This window comes from Sitophilus oryzae, unplaced genomic scaffold, assembly GCF_002938485.1.
Source record: "Sitophilus oryzae breed Bouriz unplaced genomic scaffold, Soryzae_2.0 scaffold_1637_pilon_pilon, whole genome shotgun sequence".
In the NCBI taxonomy this organism is placed as follows: domain Eukaryota; kingdom Metazoa; phylum Arthropoda; class Insecta; order Coleoptera; family Curculionidae; genus Sitophilus; species Sitophilus oryzae.
Window position 1 is genome coordinate 266,372 of NW_022146322.1, and position 22,021 is coordinate 288,392.

At 34.5% G+C, this 22,021-nt stretch overlaps 1 protein-coding gene across 2 annotated transcripts in view; it reads left to right on the forward strand.

The window, feature by feature from the left end:
- The first annotated feature begins 3,173 nt into the window (after positions 1 to 3,173).
- Positions 3,174 to 22,021, forward strand: part of LOC115880568 (S-adenosylmethionine synthase) — a 50,633-nt gene continuing 31,785 nt past the window's right edge. For both annotated transcript variants that reach the window (XM_030897803.1, XM_030897801.1), the window contains exon 1: positions 3,174 to 3,317. The gene's annotated coding sequence lies outside the window, so the exon portion shown is untranslated. The remainder of the gene's footprint in view (positions 3,318 to 22,021) is intronic.

Below are 22,021 nucleotides of genomic sequence, written 5' to 3' on the forward strand. Positions count from 1 at the left end.
CCTAAGTTGGTTTCCACTTGGGAACTTGGGAAGCAGAACGGTCCTGGTCCAGTTAGTGGAGCTAGCTAAATCGCTCCTTTTCTAGCTAAATCGTTTGCTTTTCCATTGCCTTCTATCCCTTGGTGAGCTGACACCCAGACTAGGAAGACTTTATCATCTTTGCCAAATTTGTTCACCTTCTCAGGCATTCTTTGACCAACTTCGAGTTGATGGTTACTGAGTTGATCGCTTTTAATGCTGCTATCGGACAAGATAGCTAGGGTCTCACTGGCCATATAGTCAGGGTGGCGATTGCTAGCCGGGTCCTAGCCTTCGCGGACCTACATGTAAAATAGTTCATTATTTATTTTTAGATAGAAATGAAATGCAAAAATGTAAGACTGTAGGTTGTCCCGAAAACTTTTTTTTGGGGGGTTAACAATATTTTCATTTGCATTGTAAGTAAGTAAGTAATCTTTATTTCCCAAAAATACATAGAAGCCCCATATGGACATGGAAACAATAATCACATAGTCACATAATGCAAAACAAAAGGTATTAACAGCAATTAAATTAATAATATATACAAATATCTAAAACTAAATTCTAACTATAAACTAACAATATAATATTTATAATAATATAAATTTAAAAGCTAGGAAAAAAAACAAAATATAAGACAGAAAAAAATCAAAAAGACATGAAAGAAAACTAAATATTACATCACTTCAAAATTATAAATTAAATCTACATCCGATTCAAAAAAACTCATCCAGTGTATAGAAGGCATTTTGGTACAAAAACTCTTAAAACATTTTTTGCCTTATTTCTAGGCAGTAGTAGTCGTCTGGTTTGGTTTGGCATTGCATTACGGGTAGTTCCCTGGATTTCAAGCACTAGCAACAAATCAATAGAGAAAAATTGTCCCAAACAATGGGAAAAAGTACACAAAAATAATCCATCCGTACAATCTGAAAATGCCGTCCTCAGGCCCTCAGGCCCAGTCCGATCCTAAAGATAGTTATTTCTGGTTTCCGATACTTCATATCTAAGATAAGTTGTACGCATCTTTTGACAGCGTAGATTTCTACCCGAAAGATATTGGGGTAAATGCCTGTATGTACAGCCCCATCTATTTATATTTATATAGCAGTACCGAGATACCTCCAACTGCTCCACGAAGGATTTGCTCCAGAGGAAGTAAAAGAGACAACACTCTTTATATATATTTTTTTTCTTTACTCTCAAGGGGAGAGTAAAGAAACCAAGAAACAGATTGGCGCATCTCCACCAAAGGGCGAGAGAGAAATCGACAACCTCTCACCTCCGCTCCGTCAAAGAGAGAAAAGCCAGGATGTAAAGTTGTCCAACACCGCAAGGCAAGCAGGGACGTATCACCAGCTTTTCTAGAACTCCAACGTAAGGAAATCGAGTTGGCGAGTCACCAATTCGAGGGAGGCCATGGTCAGGTCCTCACAATAGGAATTGACCTCAAATCCAAGGAGGCAATAGAGAAAGAGAGATATATCCTCTATTATAGATTCGGGACGACACCGCATCGGTATCGGGTATAAGGAGAGACCAAGTTAAAAAGGTGGAGAAAATGGAGGATCCGTCTCCATTTTCTCCAGCCTCCATCTCATGGGTACATCAGACGGAGACAAGCTCTTCGACTGTGAAGGGCATGGAGAACCAAAGCCCAACCATGGAAGCGTGTATAATGTGTATATCCTCGGAGGAGGTAGATGTCCCCTCCTCGGAGGAAGAACATCTTTTGTCAGAAAAGGATGGTCTGTCAGAAATACCCTACAACAGGAAGATCCCCATGTATAATGAGTTATAGACTGTATGATAAACTATAACTCAAAACAGGGATCACAATAGATCTTTAAGGTCGAGGTGATTAACTCCCCCCCCCCCATTAATCATTCTACAATCTGTGTAGTATCTTCAGTTTCATAAAAAAACTAACACACTGATGTGAAAACCGCATCTTTGTATCTCGTAAACGAGAACCCCATAAAACACACGAGAATAGGACACACTGTACAGGGTGGCTCGAATTCGACGCTCATCATTGGGATTTCGGAAACCGTAAGAGATACAGAATCGGTTAAATGGATGCAAAGTTGCGCAATTTGATGCTCAATAAAATGCCGTATTGCATTTTGAAAAATTCCGAATACTTCCGAATATTTTCGAAAAAAAAACGGAATTTTCAATTTTGTTTTCCAGTGTTTCTTGGCTTTATTTGTTAAGATAACTTAAAGTCAAAAACACATTTTCATGGCCACTTTTTCTGCTCTATAACTCTGTGTGATTAAATATTGACTCTGACGTTTCGGCTTCTGGCGACCATTATCAACTTATTTTTTTTTTAAATACGGACCTGATTTTTTTCTCAATTTAATTAAATCCTTTTATCACTCTTAAAACACTATATATAGTCACTTTGATATTTGCCGACGTTTCGTACAGAAAATTCCATCACCAGAATATTTTATGCAAAAAAAAAAATAAAAAATAAAAATGCAATACGGCATTTTATTGAGCATCAAATTGCGCAACTTTGCCTCCATTTAACCGATCCTGTATCTCTTACGGTTTCCGAAATCCCAATGATGAGCGTCGAATTCGAGCCACCCTGTACAGTGTACCGGAAACCGTCTAGAACATAATAAATTCAATAATATAAAAACATAATTATTATACCCCATGACCGAAAAAAAATTCGGCGTCAAATATAGCTTGGAACAGAAGATCGCTGTCATTTGATATGTAAAAGTATATGGGAGATGTCGTCCATCGACATTTCAAAGCCAACAGGACGCGTTTTTCCAATCATACGGTATTTTTCTGCTAAATTTAAAAATAACACGATATGTCTTTCATTTAAATTTATCGGCAGCTTATCTAAATTAAAAATGTTCAAAATTAAGAGTCATTAAGGTAAACAACAAATGTTCAAAGAAATAATTTCAACAATAAATAATATTTACTAGTTTAAATTATAAACCCGAAAAGATATCAAACCAAACTTTTTTTTTAATTCTCTAATTAGAAAAGTTGTTATTTTTATAAATACACAACTATATAATCGAAAATATCACTCCATTGTGTGTTTCACCATACAATTTCTTCACGCAAAGATAACAGACACTGCAGTGGTATAAAAACAAATTTCGAAAATTTGAAGACAGTTTACCAGCTAATCTTTGCCAAAACTTCGTATCTTGAAAGACAAATCGGTATATAAAATTGTTCTTTTTCTTTTGACGAGAAGTGTTTCAAGTGTCTAAAAAAATAGGAAAAGAATAGGAATCTTGTTTTAATCACAGGTAATAATCATGGATAAAATATTAGTAAGGTACTTTACGTTTATTTTATATTAATAAAACGCAGACAACTTAAATTATATTTATAATTAATTAAGTATGATTGCGAAATATTATCTAAGAATCAGTATCTTGTTGAAAAAATTGTCATTTCTGGTTCATAACAGCTAAAAATGATAGGAAATGAGCAAGGATTATATGATCAAATTATGAAGAATCCATTGACCTCGAAATTATGAAAGTCATGCAATAATAAATTACAAGTGTATTTTATAAATTCTTTAAATAGTATCTTTAGTTGTATTTCAGTTAAATTTAAAGCAAAATAGCTATTACATATACCGTATGATCGAAGAAGGCTGGAAAATAACAATCGATGATAATTTTAGCGAGTTCAATCTCTAGACGTCACTTACTAAAAATTGACATAAAAGTTTTTTTATGTCCCCCGTTTCCAGACATACAAATCTATTTCTAATTAATAACTAATATATAATAACTTCTACTCTACTAATGAAAACAAATTACAACATTCTTAAGACCCGCTGGAAGTAAGCGCCATCAGAAAATAATACAATAACCTAACCAAGTAAATAACCTCTAGGAATTGACTTCGCCAAAATGAACTTCGATTGTCATTCTCCAGTCTCCAGCCATCTTTGACGCCGTTTTTTTTTTATTGCGATTAATCTAGGAGAGCGCTAAACCTGTTAACTGGTAAAATTTTAAATCAACAATTAACCTTAAAATGATTAACCTTACAATACTCTCGACCATACTACTTATTATAGCATCTAGTTAATAGGAGTATACTCACCGGCACGAAAAACGAGCACCTTAAAATTTTGATAAATTTTAAAGTTTAATATATTTTGTTCTAACGGGCCCAGGGGCGGATACAGGAATTTATTTTAGGGGGGGGGGGGCAAAATAAAAAGCAATGTAGAATATGCTTCTGTTGGTATGTTGGTATTTTAGTAAAAGTCTGGCACACCCTGTGGAATATATTAACAAAGCAAGAAATTTAAAAATCACTTTATCACCTAGGCACATCTTTTGTACATCTTCGTTATGCCCTTCAATTCTGGGGTACTTGCTGCGCAACAAAATTTGATCGTATTTTCAAACTTCAAAAGAGAGCAGTTCGATATTTATTGGGACTGATCAGTAGAACTCACTGCCAGAATTTCTTTAAAAATTTCAAAATACTGACTCTTCCTTCTTCATTCATATTTGAATCCGTTTGCTTAATCCGCAAGCACATATTTGCTATTCCCTAAAGGCCATCTCATAACTATCCACTTAGGAATGCGGAGCATGATCTTTATCTGCCAACCCCGAACTCAGAACTAGTTAAAGGCTCAATACTACAATGTCAAAAAAATATACAATCATCTGTCTTTGAATATCAAGTCGCTTTCGTTCTTTCCCGCATTTCGCAAAGCTCTGAAATCGTACTTACTGGAGAAAGCCCTATATGCGGTAAACGACTTTTTTGTTGATGTTTAATCATGAACAATTTTGAATTTTAAAATTTTAAAATTTTGATCATCTCACACACAGGTCAAAGGTCGAGTATTTAATATTATTTTATAACTCTTAAAATTATATCCATTTACAATTTTCCTATTGTAAAATTTTATTGATACGCTTTGTTTGTGTTCTGTTTTGTGTATTCTATTTGTAATTTAGATGACTTAATTTTTTTTTGAATTGTATGATTTGTATTGTATATTTTTTGTGCCTTTGTTTGTTTTGTAAATGCTTTGTCGACGAAGCTATTTTGGCTTTTTGCATAATAAAGCGTTATTTATTATATATTTATATTATTTATAGTATTTATTTCTCGATAGCTTGTTTTTTGATTCACCTCAATTATAGCTATATTAGCTCTATTATTATTGGAGATATTTATAGATTTTATTATTATAGATTTTTATTGGAGATATTCGCTTTTGAATAAGAGAGTGGCCATCTCATAACATTTACAGCAATTTTAGCATTGAAAGCATGCCTTTGCTTTTCCTCATCAACTCACTTCTAAAAAAATATTTTTTTTTGTAATGTCACTGTCATGAAAAACTCATATTATTATTGTTTATTGACGTTTACTCTAGTAGAGACGGTTTTAAGTTCTGTAGTATGCTGCTTGATGATCATGGTAGAGATCAACTTTTGAACTTAAAAGTATATCTTCTAGAGTAACTGCCCAACATATGGTTTTTCAAAGAGACTGACATTAAATAAATCATAAACACTATTTTATATAGGGTTGCCAACTTTCAAAATAAAAAATAGAAGGGTGACGAGAGGGCAAAAAAGAGGTACAGGCGAAAAAGTTTTTGAAACCTCGCCCAAATGTAGAATTTACGAAAAAAATATGTCAATGGTATGCGATTGATGGTCTTTCTTACGTTCTTAAAAATGTTTATAGCCAAAACTAGTTAAAATGAAACAAACCATTTTCAACAAAACTTTTTTTTCAAAACGTAAGCTAACAGTAAGTAAACATAAAATAGTTAAACATGTTTATCGTTTCCAGAAATATGTCTTGTACATAAGTATTTCTTCATTTTCTTTCCTGTACAAACGAGTGATAGTAGCAAAAGACACAGATTAAAACAATTTATTAAAGCATTGTGGCGATAGACGAATATTTTTTTAGATTTTGAGTTTGCTATGTAAAAAGAGGACTTCTCCAATACGTGAGAGAAAAGAGGACAGTGAGACCAAAAAGAGAACTGTCCTCTGGAATAGAGGACGGTTGGCAACCCCAGTGGCGTAACTATCGATGTGCCGTGTGTGCGAAGCACACGGGCCCGGGCCCTCGGGGGGCCCAAGCCGCATCAAGCGAATCAAGCAGAATCGGGCGATCCCGAACTAAGTTCTTATCTATCACATGTCTTCTTAACTACTTAACTAGCACACGCTATCGCGAAAATAACTTATTATTTTACACTTGTTCTTGTGCAATTTTGTAGCTGTGTTTTCCTTTTTATTTTGCAAAATAAAAATAACTGGAAATACGTGATTTTTCATTAGAGCATTAAATTTGACAAAAAAGGAAATTTGCTGTATTGTCACTGGATTTCTGTACCATCGAATAGAAATAGAACTAAGCTAGTTAGAGCATCAAAAAGAGCATGAAAATTTATATTGGCCAAACTAGTTAACTCAAAATCACAAAAACTCTAGTTACCTAATGGTTGTATTAAGGGGACGATAAGGCAGCTGAGTTACGAGAGGTGCCCGAAACTGCCACTTTCTTTGGTAATTATTTCAATAGAAAATGAAGTTACTCGTACAATAGATATTGGTATTTTGTGTCAACTTTCGCCTATGCTAAAGCAAGGAAAAAAGAATTTTAACATGTTCATGTTCCTATTTACATTGTTTATTTTAATTTAGTTAGTTTTGTTGTTGTTTTTCTTTTGTTTTTATTTATTTTTTTATTTATTTGATATTTTATATGTTTTGGGTTACATATTCTGTGTTGCAGTAATAAATAATATTATATAAAAATTAATTTGAAATGTTATTTCTAACATAAAATATGAGTGCATATTATTCAGATTAGTATATAAGTATTGAAATATATAGGTGTAATAGGGGGCCCGGTAAAATTTTTGTACACAGGCCCGTGAGTCTGTTGTTACGCCACTGGGCAACCCTAATTTTATAGGTCTGTTGACGAGGACCAAAAGCAAAGGTATGGTTTTCATGTAAAAATACTAAAAACTCTAAAATACGAATATCTCCAACAAAAATAAAGCTATTGAGATGCATCAAAAAACAAACTATCGAGAAAAGACGTACCTAGATGATAAAATGATTTAAATTGCTTGCTTTGTTATCGTATTCCACAGGGTGTTCCGAACTTTCACCAAAATATCAACATTTTCTTTTACCTCGTATAATTGACAAATGGCAACTTCCATTTTTAATTTAGAAAGAGATGCTAAAAAGTCAAATAACTTAGCTACAAACTGCATAAAAAATCATCAAAATCGGTCCACTAACACAAAATATATTAAACTTTAAAATTTATCAAAATTTTAAGGTACCCGTTTTTCATGCCGGTGAGTGTAGATATAAAGGACACCCTTATATTAATCCTTAATCTACACTCACACACCACTTACACTAACACTACACTGCACTAACACCACACTTACACTAACCACCTCATTTGCCTCCGTTGATTATACGAAAACGGAAAGATGTAGAAACAAAATATTTTATGGGTATATGTGGAAAGGCAATGTGCATAATTTAAAATTATTTTAAAATGTACAGAGTATGTCATATCTTAATTGTTATTAATTGTTACTTTTTTATCCGTTTTAAGTTTATTTTTAATATGAAATATCTTAGTAACTAAAACTCGTATAAAAAATTATTTGGAATTTCAAATTGTTTTTCAATGCTATTTCCCTTTAATGTTTCAAAAAAGTCTGATCGAGAATTTTTAAAATTTTTCATATCTCCAATTTTACATTTTTTAAGCTCCCTCTATATTAAAATGTATATTTCGCAACTTCAATCATATTTAAATAACAAGCAAAAAAAGTTACGAAGAATGACTTTTTGACTTTTTTTCGAAAAATCGAAAATAAACAAGTTTACAAGTATAGTTAAGACAATCCGTGGACACACTGTATAAATGATCAATAAATGTTTCGAACGTAATGTCGTCTTCAAAAAAAAACAATTATTAGTATTATTATTATTTAAACATATTTGCGGCAACGTTTTTGATTGGCGCCCTATTAAAAAGTGTATTTCCCTATTCATAAATATAAAAAAACAGGTAAAAATTAGTTTTTCTATTAAAATTATGATGAGCGTAATAATCCTGCAATCGGATCTTGGACTATAAGCCGGATCTTGTCTTTAATTCAACAATCTAATATCGTACAAATATCTTTAAAATTTTAAATAATTAATTATTGGTTCTATTTCAAAAATTAAATATAATATAATGCCCTAATAAAGTTAGGCGGACATAGCTCAAAAGAATTATATAGTCTAAGAGATGCAAGCGCGATCTCGGGGCTTAAAGTGGGGGCGGTCAGGGGTGAAATTTTGACACTAAAAATATTATAAGGTACACGAGTTATAATTGCGAAAATAGCTTTTAATTATTATTAAGAAACGTGGAAAATTGTTGGCAGACATTTTTCTCGTCGCTAAAATGCCGGCAGACAACGCAAAATAGGCATCAAACTTTTTTCAAAAGTCATAATTTTCAAAGATAAAAATAGTAGCATACATTCATGCCGATTAGTGAAATGTCATATTTATTTATTTTAAAAGCCGTATACAAAAGGGCAGACAAAAAGATCGTGGCTAAACCAGCGGCAAACAGTTATCAAAAGCGCGATATTACTCTAGTGGTTTCAGGGAACGCTTGCCGCCTTCTCTATTTAAGTATAGATAAATCATGTATACGATTATATTTATTATAAATATATTTTTTCTATTATTTCCAAAACAGATATCATACATTTACTATTCTGCCTCACTATTTGTATCTGACTCATCGTGTGCTCAGAGGAAGATTCAGAGAAAGACTCGTTGCTCCCGCAAACGAGTCTTCCTCTGGGCACAGTAAAATTTTTGTAGACTTACATGTATTATGTCTCAATTGACAATTGTCGACGCGGCGAGCGTTTCCTGAAAACGCTTATACAGGGTGAGCATTAAATTAGTGCAAATACTTTTAGGGGTGATATATTTCGACCACGGGAACACATCTATGAGGTTTTTTCGCAAAAGAAGATGTTGAAAATCGTACATTTTTTTAAATTTTCCTGTATATAGTAGACAAAAAATAGAACTGCCTGTTCACCGCCAAATTTACCTACAGTAGAATTATTCCTTAACCTACCATGCTTATATGGATTTACTCTATGGCTACAACACTAAAAGAATGGATGTAAATACAGAAAAAAACAGGTGGCTTACAAAATTATTTAAAAATAAATCAATTTCTTTTTAAACTTTCAAATCTGAATAACTCTGTTATTTTGGACTGATTTGGAAAACGGTAAAGAGAAAATATGTTTCTTTTATCGAGATGTACCAGCTCTGAAAATATGTGCAGTTATTCAAGGCTCGCGCTGTAGAGAGCAATATCGCGCTTCTGATAACTGTCTACCGCTAATTGGGCCACGATTTTTTTGTCTGCTCTTTTGCATACAGCTTTTTAAATAAATAAACATGATATTCCACCAATCGGCATGCATGTATGTGATAATTTTTTTTGTCAAAATTTCATGCTCCTTTCGTGTTGTCTGCCGGCCACACAATTTTCTACGTTTCTTAATAATAAATAAAATTGTGCCTTATAATATTTTTAGTGTCAAAATTTCACCCTTTCGATTAGCCGCCCCCGTTTTAAGCCCCGAGATCGCGCTGGCAGACATGACTATTTCATAATGGCTACACAAAAGGATATACTTCGCAAGAAAAATTAGCCATGTAACGATGATACGGTTTTTTTATGTAGCCAGCTCTTCGTCTAAATGATCTTTCAAAAATATGAACTTAAATGTTTCAAAAAATTACAGCCAAATTATGAAAATAACACGAAAGTGATAATCGTGTAGTAAATCGTAAGGTTATCGGGTGTAGACTCTTACAACACATATTTAAAGAATGTTTTCGGTGGACGTGACTTTGCAAAATGCTATGATTCCAGATCGTTGCAAAATATTATCAATTTAATAGAATCAATCTGCAATACAGACACAGTTTAAAAATAAATCTCCAAAATTTTGATAACCCGAAAACCAGTTAAGGTCGGAAATAGGTTTTCGCATAGTATAAACCGAGAATGATATAATTATTGCTACTTATATACATAAATTATGTTCAATAAACAAAAAAAGAATAGCAACAAACTAAAACACCATCAAACCATATATTCTACATTACTTTTTATTTTGCCCCCCCCCCCTAAAATAAATTCCTATATCCGCCTCTGCCCATACACCAACCGACTATCATACTACATGATATTTATGCTAATATTTAAGGGAGATCTTTGATGAATTTTACGAAAAATATCTTCTACTAACTAACATATGAATGTGTATCGTCTTAACTTCTGATATACAGGGTGGTATAGTTACCAGGTTTTTTTTAATAAAAAAAATTCGTTATACAACTTGCTTTAAGATATCCAGCATTCCTTTTAGCGTTAGCAAAAAATAATTTATTCAAGGATATACAGGGTGTTTCAAAAAACATGTGCCATCTCACGTGGGGAGATTCCTGACATAAAATAAGATTTATTTTTCATATCAACATAGGTCCGATTCTGCTTTGTTTCGTAGTTACAGGGTGTTAAAGTCTTAATAATCTTGCAATTTATTATAATTTTCTTCCAAGTACTTTTAGTGAATCTAATGAAATTTTGGGGGTAAAAGTTACTATAAGTGTTGCATATTTTAATGCTAAGAAAGTGTCGATAAATTCATCAGGGACGTGCATATGGATTAACACTGGAATAATAAAAAAAAACATGTGCGCCACTGGCTTTTTTCTTTTGATATCATAATTGTGTAGGCCGTTTAATGCCAATTAAAAGTTATCTCTTGATATTTTCGAAGGCGAATTCCTTGTAATGATTCCTCCTTGATGAGATAAATGCAATATTATTAATCTACCCTTATACAGGGTGGTCCGAACTGTATTGCGAAAACTTCGCAAGCATATTCTGCAGATAAAAATAAGTAAAAAAGTTCGTATAAATGTATGTCCTAAAGTCTGTAGTTTTGGAGATACAGGGTGTAGAAGTTTCAGTTTTATTTCGATATTTTCCAAATAACTTATAAAGTAACATCAATATTTGGATGAAAATTGGTATCTGGGACTCTCTGGGAGTCCTTTGACATGAGAAATTTGATTTGGATGTCAATATGACTCCTACTTGTAGAGGACGCCACCTTCTTCTTCTTACAGTGCCATACTCTATACAGAGCGTCAGCTACCTCTCGAATGTACTTGTGACACAATTCCCAGGTTTCTTAACCATGAAACGAACTTTTGTATTTCTTGTTTTTTCTAGTTATGAAAAGGTCAATGTCTGATCTTTTAAGTGTCTCTACAATCTTTGAAAAGGAATCGTCAATTATTTCCCCTTCCTTTCCAATTTTTAATTTTCTGGGCTCTCCGTCTATCTCGATAATATTATTGTGCTTGTAATGTGTGCCATCAGTGTTTCACAAGTACACGGGACCTACAGTTTATTGCCGAATCCGAACGGCACTATTTGAGAGGCTGTAGAAGGCAAATATACTCAAGGTGATTTGCCATTGCCTTCCTTGAGGTGACGGCTCGTTGTTCGCTCTATTTAGATAAATAAATATTTTTATTTAAATAAATAAAGCGACCGTACTGGTTGGGGATCGAACCCAGTACCTTCCGCTCCGCAGATCGACACACTAACGCTGGAGCTACGGCCGGCCACCTACATATTTTTTAACTGGTAACAAGCCCAGCAAATCTTTTATCTTCGTCTTTTCAATGCTAACCGATCTCGCCTATCTCTTTCTCACAGGATTGATTGTTGAACGGTCCGGGAGTTCGAGAATCTACGAGCTTGCGACGTTACTAATTGACATCTTGATAGAAAGTGCAGACCTGCAGGTTCTTTTGCGTGTTTTTAATGAACACAAATCGGAAAAAACGCTTCAAACGGTAAAAACGCTTTCTGTATGGCCGTGGACTTAGAGGAGACAAATATTACATTCCTAAACTAATTCTACAAGGAAAAATAGAGGGACGGCGAGGTCCAGGAAGAAAACAATATTCCTAGCTAAGAAACGTACGGGATTGGTGTAACATCAGCGACGCAGCCACCATATTTCGAAGAGCCGAAAACGGCACTCTACACATTATATGAAGAGTACAGACAATCGCCAACATGCGGCTAATCACAAGGCACAGGTAAAAGAAGAAACTAACAAATCTTTTTTAGACTTAAAAATTAAACAAAAAATCAGGCAGATATGCGTACCCATCTTAACCACATACTAAGTACTTTTTAATACAGGAGAGGTTTGAATGACACTTAATAGGATCGAAAAAAAAACGGCGTCAAAGACGCCTGGGGAAGCAAATCGCTGATAATCCTGGCAAAGTCGAGCCTTAAACGACATTTACTTGAACCGTACTGTTTTTTATTTTTTAATGGCACTCACTGGCAGTTGGCCTTAAGAGGATTGTGATTTATTTTTGCATCGAGTAAAAATAATTTTAGATTTTTAAAATAGATATTTTTAGAGTTAAAAATTCGAAAAAAAGTTATTTTTAGGAAATGGATTCGTGTGTCTGGAAACGTCCTCTATCCTTTTTTTAATCTTTTTATAATTAGTGCTAATTTTTGACAAGTTTTATGTCAGTTATTAGTAAATCACGTTTAGAGATTGACTCCGCCAAAATTATCATGATTGCCATTCCCCAGCCACCTTTGATGCCACTTTTTTTTCGATCATACTATATATTGCAAAATAAAACACTAAATGATACAATACTAACACAATAAACGATTTATTTATACGCTTGCTTTTGGAAAATTCGCGTTTTAACCTGTTTGCAGGGGATAATCGCGAAACTAAAACTTATTCGGATTTTATCCACCGCATTTAGCTAATTCGCGATTTAACCGAATAGTTCGCGATTTAACTAATTTCGCGTATAACCCGTAACATACATATGTATACCGGGTGCGTCTCAAAAGTGGCTCACCACTATAACTTTTTTATTTTTTTAGATAAAAAAACGAGAATTGGGATGTTAGTATATGACATAAATTAGGATTAATTGAAGTATTCAATTGTTTTTTGTCACTTCCTGTTTCACCGGAAATGACTACAGCTTTTGATTTTTAAATGGCACCCTCGGTATTTTTATATACTATATTTGATAGAAAATAACATTCTGAATAGAATGACATATCATATGTCAACTTTTGACATTCTCGCTTAATAAAAAAGTGTTTTTTAAATTTCAATCTAGAGTGTCATAGCTATGTTAAAAACACTAATTTTTAATCAAGTAGCCTTGGATAAATAGATTTGATCTTTTAATGTTTTTACTATCTTGTCCTGGCCGGTTAAAAGATGCCCAAATCGTATTTTTAATCGGATTTCAATTTTTTCAAATGGTGGCTCATTAGCATATTTGGAAAAAGCATTTTTTTACGAATAATTAGATACCACACACTTGGTATTTCGAGTCAAATTTTCGTTATGAACCGCACGTTATAATTTCAAATTAACCATATGCGAAAATGTCAAAAATTGACATATGGTATGTCATTCTATTCAGAGTCTCATTATTAATCAAATAAAGTAGAAATATACCTAGGGTGCCATTAAGAATAAAAAGTTGTAGTCATTTCCGGTGAAACAGGAAGTGGCCGAAAACAATTGAATGCGTCAATCAATCCTAATTTATGTCATAAATTAACATACCAAATCTCGTTTTTTTTAACTGAAAAAATAAAAAAGTTATAGGGGTGAGCCACTTTTGAGACGCACCCGGTATATCGATAGCAAAATATCAATTTGATAATTTTATACGAAAATCACGCGTTGGATAAAAAATATCAAAGAATCTAATTAATGTGTGGGAATTCTACAAATTTCTTTTATGTTAGGAATCTTTACGAATTATCTATTAGAGAACGAATTATCTATTAGTACGAAGGGAAAATATAAGGCAAACATGCAAGGTGGATAGCATTAATGAATGGGTATTGGGCAGAAGACGCGAATGGAATGAACATAATAAGCCGAATGGACGAGGGAAGAATAGTAAGGCCAGCTCGAGACAAATCACAACTGGGAAGAAAAAGTACGGGAAGGCCAAGAAAAAGATGGTGTGATGACCTTACCATCGATTGAAAAACAGTAGGCATGATGTGAAGAATGAACAGGCAATCTGCCTATTATAGAGTAGGAAGAAGAAGAAGAAGAAGAATCTTTACCACTTTTCCTCTGGCCTGTTGTGTCGCGTGTCGTGTCACGGGCCTTGACTTTTTTACTTACAGAAGTTTCACTTCAAAAATAATTTTTGATAATTTTTTATTGTTACACAACTGTTGGTACAGCATACAATTTCGCCCAATGTCTACGTCATGTGTACATCTTCCTCAACAGATGACCCGTTGTCGATTTACTACTCAAAACTACTAAGTAGAGTATAAATGGGGAAATCAGTCACGTGACTTCCGGTGAGTATATTTTCGGTTGGTCCCCACGTTTCAGTGTGTTTGTTTGTGGGGCATGGTGTATGGTGTTGGTTTTTGGCGCCGTGGGCGCGCGCCCCCTTATGGCGGACAGTCGTGTCGGGCGTGTGGGGCCTGGGGGGCGAAGCTGGGGTATCTGTTAGGTTAGGGGGGCGCGCGCGCTTATGTTGTAAGTGATGGATGATAGGTGGCGGTGTTGACATATGTCACGGTTGACACATAGTTGGCAGATGACAGGTTTGACAGATGACAGGTTTGACAGAAGGCCTATGCGTGCACCGTTGCCGGATGCACAGCGAAATGCGGCGTCAGATCTCATTGGATTATTAGATTTAGGGAATTTACATATAACCCATGTTATAAGATTTACATAGGGTGGGGTGCTATAGGCGGTGAAATTTCCTTAAATTTAGGGAGAAAATGGGTGGGTTTGACCTTGGGCTCAAGTGGCGGAATGATCTTGGTCTTTGGTTGCATAATGTTGCGCAACAAAATGGTGGATGACGTCGTAGCCGTTATTGCATATAGAATGATATACGAACCGTGAGAAAAAAATATTATGAAGGAGCGTCCCCTGCTCTAAGGGAACAGCACTTGAGCCAGACACCCACTTCGGGAATCCTCGGATGACCTACCCGCTGCCGCTCATCCTCGTCGCCGACGTCACTATCAAACAAAACTCAACTTTTCCATCACCACCATTACTACTACTTTTTAAGGACACCCTTTATTTACATCTCACCAGCCGACAACACGTCGAGCGTCCGACCTTGAACCTGAAGCTCGAGAAATCGCCTATAATGACGCACATTTATAATAATTACCAACTTATACGCGCGCGCCCCCCTATCTTAACAGGTAGCGCTTCGCCCCCAGGCCCCACGCGCCCCACGCGCCCCACACGACAGCTCGCCATAAGGGGACGCGCGCCCACAGCCCCAAAAACCAACACCATACACCATGCCCCACAAACAAACACACTGAAACGTGGGGACCAACCGAAAATTTACTCACCAGAAGTCCATAAGAAATACATGGGGTCACGTGACTGATTTCCCCATTTATACTCTACTCTGCTACTTGGTACATCAAAAGAAATATCAACCTTTTCCGACCAGTCAACCTTTTTTATGTTTCCATCACCATCTTAGGGGAGATGATGAACCGACCCCAGACAGTTGCAGAAGTCAGATTGTTACCCACTAAAAAAGTCCACCTCCAAAAAATCAGCTGCAAAAGTATGGTCAGCTATTATTCCTGCTGGTATTGAGAAAGATAGAGAAGACATTATAGTTAAGGTTTTGGCAGGACTATTTTAATGGAGGAGTGAGCCACAACATCCCTAGTATTTATGGTTATGGACACTTATCCTGCAGAAACTCGCATTTAGCGTTATTTTGCCGTTCTAAGGGGCTAAAAATCTTAAACTTCCTTTAACCTGCTCGTATATTATTTTCTGACAGTTTGTGTATGTTATTTTCGTATTTTGGGACCAATATACATTGGTAATGAGACGAATTCTATTTTTCAAAAAGACATTTTTGCTACTTTATATACTTCTCTGTCACTAGTTCCTTGATCTATATTTTCTTCGTTTCATTTTAATTTTATTAATAAGAACGTAGGTACACCCAACTAAGAATAAAACTTTCAAAAAAGACAGACACAAACTTTGTAAAAAGACCGAAATATAACATAGAACAGCTTAGAAAACCAAACGGAACTCCAGAAATTTAAGAACAAACTCAAACAACAAAGGGAGAATACTAACGTAGCTTCGTGGAACTAGACAGGACTCTTAAATAGTTTACGTTTAGACGAGTTTAAAATAGTTGTTGAAGAGATATTAGGTACAAAACGCATAAAACGCAAAGAATTGCTTAGTGATGATACTTGGAACTTGATAGAACAAAGAGCAATATAAAATAATAAATATAAATATAAAAAAAGAATAAATGTAACTTGAACCACAGAATATCTAGCTACGCAACAGAAAAATACTCGAAATGAAAGAGCTAAAATTGCACAAATAAAATACTAGATGGCGCGACAATATCATAATCAGAATATAATTGGAAATTTTCAACTTTCGGTTTTGGATCGACGTAGATCGACGGCACGTCGACGGCCTTAAAGCTCGGCTAAATATGCATAGTTGCCAGATTCAAACAGACTTTAATTGGCATCCCATTCTTTTCTGGTGTATAATAATTTCTTTCTATTGTTCGTTTCTTGTCAGATACACTTATATTAATTATTCGTTTGGCTTTTTAAAATAGCTTTAATTTTAAGTATATTATTAGAAAACATATGCTCTCAAAATACATTTTTAATATACACTACTTTATTATGTTAACTAAGAAAATAACTTTAATTACCTTTAAAATTAATAATATACAGGGCGATTGATAGTGATACTTATTAATGCTGAAACGTTAGTAATAAAATATACGTTTAATAATAATGGAAATAATTGATTAGAAAAAATATTGCTTGACTAAAAAAATACTATAATAACAATTTTTTTCTCTTTGCTACGTTATTTATATAGGTAGATTTTCAAAAGTGACACAGGTACAATTAATAATATATTAGTTCGGCTAAAAGTTGCTGTCACGACATCGTACAATAAATTAAAATTCGGAAAATAAATTAAAATTATATTAATTAAACAAATCTTTATAAAGAAACACAAGTATATCAAATTTGGGCCCAATCGAACGCCAGGAAATGGTATCGTAATATGGTACTACATTGTGGTACCCCTTGATATGCTTCATGGTACCATAATATTGCAATGTCATCAAAAATACGCTAGTATAATCAAATATGAGCCCAATCGAACGTCAGGAAGTGATATCGTAATATGGTACTATATTAAGGTACCACTTTATATATGCATCATAGTAGATGCATCATAGTACCATCATATTACAATGTCACCGAAGATACTTACTATACCAAGTTAAGCCCAATCGAACGCCAGGAAATGGTATCGTATATGGTACTATTATGGTACCTCTTGATATGCTTCATGGCACCATAATATTGCAATGTCATCAAAAATATGCAAGTATATATCAAATATGAGCCCAAATGAAGGTCAGGAAATGGTATCATAATATGGTACTATAGAAGGTACCAATTTATATGCTCCATGGTGCCATCATATTACGATGTTACCGAAAATACGTAGTATACAAAGCTTAAGCTCAATCGAACGCCAGGAAATGGTATCGTAATAAGGTACTACATTATGGTACCCCTTGATATGCTTCATGGTACCATAATATTGTAATATCTTCAAAAATACGCAAGTATAATCAAATATGAGCCCAATCGAACGTCAGGAAGTTGTATCGTAATATGGTACTACATTATGGTACCCCTTGATATGCTTCATGGTACCATAATATTGCAATGTCATCAAAAATACGCTAGTATAATGAAATATGAGCCCAATCGAATGTCAGGAGGTGGTATCGTAATATGGTACTATATTAAGGTACCACTTTATATGCATCATAGTACCATCATATTACAATGTCACCGAAGACACTTACTATACAAAGTATAAGTCCAATCGCACGCTAGGAAATGGTATCGTATCTGGTACTATTATGGTGCCTCCTGATATGCTTCATGGTACCATAATATTACAATGTCACTGAAGATACGTAATATACCAAGTTTAAGCCCAATCGAACGCCATGTATCGTAATATGGTACTATATTACGGTATCACTTGATATGTTTCATGGTACCATAATATTGCAATGTCATGAAAAATACGCAAGTATATATCAAATACCGTATGATATCGAAAAAAACGGCATCCAGTTGGCTGGGAAAAGACGATCGATGACATTTCCCATATAAATTTACACATAAAATGACAGCGATTTTCATTCCATAACGATTTTCGATCATACGGTATGAACACAATCGAACGTCAGGAAGTGGTGTCATAATAGTAGAACAATACTTATTATATTGTCGCCGAATTACAATCAAAATTCAGGATTCAGTTAGAATCAAACGTTAGGAAGTGATTTTAATTCAGCTCGTAAGATTTAACTCCAACTAACATGGCAAGTTAAATACTTAAACGTTTGAAAAAAGAGCTCTAATATATTTTAATATGTTTAAATGATGTAGCAAATTTGAAGGTAGGCTTTATCAGGAAGTATTACAATATAAATTACACAATGGCAACACTGCATAAAAATTCTTTTTAAATTTCGTTTGTAGAAAACTGTTTTCTTTTAAATTTATCGCCCTCTGTTATGTAGTAGCGAAACTACCGCATCAAAATATCTGATTTGGAGACAGGCTTTGAAAGCCTGTCTCCTTTTGAGACCTACGATTTTATACATGTAACGAGGCTTCTGTTGCGTAGCTAGATATTCTGTGCTTGAACCCACGAAACCAAAACTACTTTACAACAACAATATCAAGTATCGAATAAAGCAGTTAAGAGATCAGCCAGAAAGGACAAACGTGCTTGGCATGAACAACTAGCAAACGAGGCACAAAAAGCTGCAGAACGAAATATGAGGGAACTGTACAAAATAACAAAACATCTCCTCTAAGAAAAGCTTAGCCGATGGAAAGAGCACTTCAGTAACCTTCTTGGACCAACAAATGAACAAAAGATCGACAACGAGGATCCAGAGCCAACATTCGAAATACCTATCAACTGCGATACACCAACTAAAACAGAAAAAGCTATTAAAACACTTAAGAACAACAAAGAAGCCGGCCCCGACAGCATCCCTGCAGATCTCCTCAAAGCAGATCCTAACACAGCAGCAGGAATACTTTATCCTCTAATAACAATAACTTAGGTATCTAACATCATCCCAGATGAAAGGCCTCATGATCAAACTCCCGAAAAAAAGAGATACCACCAACTGTAACAACTGGAGAGGTACTGTTTTGTTAAACGCCATTTACAAGATAATATCCTCCATAGTACATTTAAGGTTAAACTTTTATTCTTATTATTCATATATTTCGTCAAAGCTTTGCCAGTATCCCCCCATGTGATGGTATATATGTATAGTAAAGTATGGTATATAGTAAAAGAAAAGGCCTAACCGAAAAAAACTAATTAACATCATTAGAGAACTCTACAGAAATACAGAATGTACTGCACAACGGTAGAACTAGCGACAGTTTTAACTTGGGTATAGGAGTAATGCAGGGTTGCACATTATCGCCACTTGTATTATTTAATATCGTGCTCGATAGCGTTTTGACTAAAGCCTGAGGGTGCAGCCACACTATCCTAAAAACGGCGTATCGGCGTAACGGCGTAACGACCTTGAATCGATTTCCAGTAATTCTATTGGCTGAAATTTTTGACAGATGAATTTGACAGATAAAATTTCTGACAGATGAATGTTTCAGCCAATAGAATTACTGGAGATCTATTCAAGGTCATTACGCCGTTACGCCGATACGCCGTTTTTAGGATAGTGTGGCTGCACCCTCAGCAAATAGGAGAGTTCAATGGACTCAACATCGCATCTGACTGATCTTGATTATGCTGATGATATCTATCTCACAACTCAATCCTTCAGAGACACGAAAGTGTTGCTCAGGTGCCTAAAAACAGAATCAGATATAGTAGGACTACGTATAAACATCGAAAAAACAAGATCAATGCTCATCAACGTTCCATTTAATGTAGGAAACAAAAATGTCGAGACACAGAACAGAGTTTACTTACCTGGCAAGCATTGTAACAGCACGTGGTAACGCAAACGCAGATATTGTCAGCAGAATCAGGAAGGCGCAGCAAACCTTTGACCAACTAAAATCAATTTGGAGCTGCCGTCAACTCTCCACACAAACAACACCAAAAATATTCAATTCTAACGTTCTACCAGTTCTAGTTTATCAATCGCTGCTTGAGATAAATATTAAATATATTGTGGCCGGACACTATACCCAATACCGACCTGCTTCATCTTACAAACTAACAAGAAGTAGGCTCTGAGATTCGCAAAAGAAAATTTGGGATGGATACTTTGCGAAAAAAAACCAAGGCAAAAGGAAACTAGGACGACCGGCTCAAACATGGAGACGTTCCATATCGGATGAGCTCCAACAAATAGGGTCAACATGGAACGAAGCAAAAACTGCTAGAAATAGAACCCGATGGAGAGCTATCACTGAAGCCCTTTGCTTCGTGTAGAAGATAGATGATCCTATACAAGATATAGAAGAACGCACACTTAAAGAAACTAAGTAGGCCGATGTTTCCGACAAGATTGTCAAGTACTGATTGCATAATTACTCTGAAATCTATCATTATCTAACAACATGGATGGTTTTTCTCAGTTTGGATGGTTTTCTCTCAGACTATTTTGTCAAATAAATCGTTAAGAAATTTAAACCGTGGCGATTTCATTCTAATATTGCTTCTAATGACGTTGTTCATTCTATATTGAAACTAAATGATCCGCTGAAACTAAACTAGTGAGATTCATGACAGATGTTTCCTCTGCATTTAAAGACATGTTTTGTTTTTAAAGTGTTTACCTTTATTGTACCTTTGTCAATTAAATCATTAACAGTATATATTTATAAGCAGGATTTTCGGTACAAAGCCAATGGTGCTCAGTACGACATGTATCATCCCCATTTGAAAATATGTATTATCCATTTTTCTACATCCTCTTATATTTCCGAAACACCATGTATGACCAATGAAAAAACTTGACGTCTGACGCTTTATCCCTATTCATCATTTTCCTAGTGTCAACCATAGGGTCAAGTTTGAATCACCCTGTAACCTTTCTAATATTTCAATTATTTAAATAAATTGACAAACCACTTTACTTCTTCTTGCCGCTCAAATTATTATAAATAAATAGAGCAGTGGCCTTTGACAGTACAATAATAAATTCCACATGAATATTTGTCACGCGATGGGCATTATCTTCTAAATGATAAAATAAAAAATACTTTTTGCCGTGCATGATATACAAACTGTGCGAATTGTGCAATCTTTATAACTCCTCTTTAAACTTTACACTACAAAGTCCCTCTAGAAATGAAACGAAAACCTGTTCTCAAATCTATCATAATTTACAAATTAAGATAAAAATAGTATACACAAGATAATATCACTGATATCACCCGCAATCAAAAAACAAAATAATTTAAAAACAGTAAAAAAATCAATGAAATCGTTGTACCTACAACTTCATTCATAAAAATGTAAAATGTAAATAAGTAATTGAGGCAAATGAAGTCAGAATATCAGGCAACTACATATACACTAAATCCTCAACGTAAGCATCGTAAAAACCTTGGTAAAAATAATATTTCACAATGCATTTAAAACTATTTGATGAAACTCTCTTGATCATATTCCGTCCATAATTAAAGTAATAATAATAACACTCAAAATCAACTGATACTAACACAAATAAAA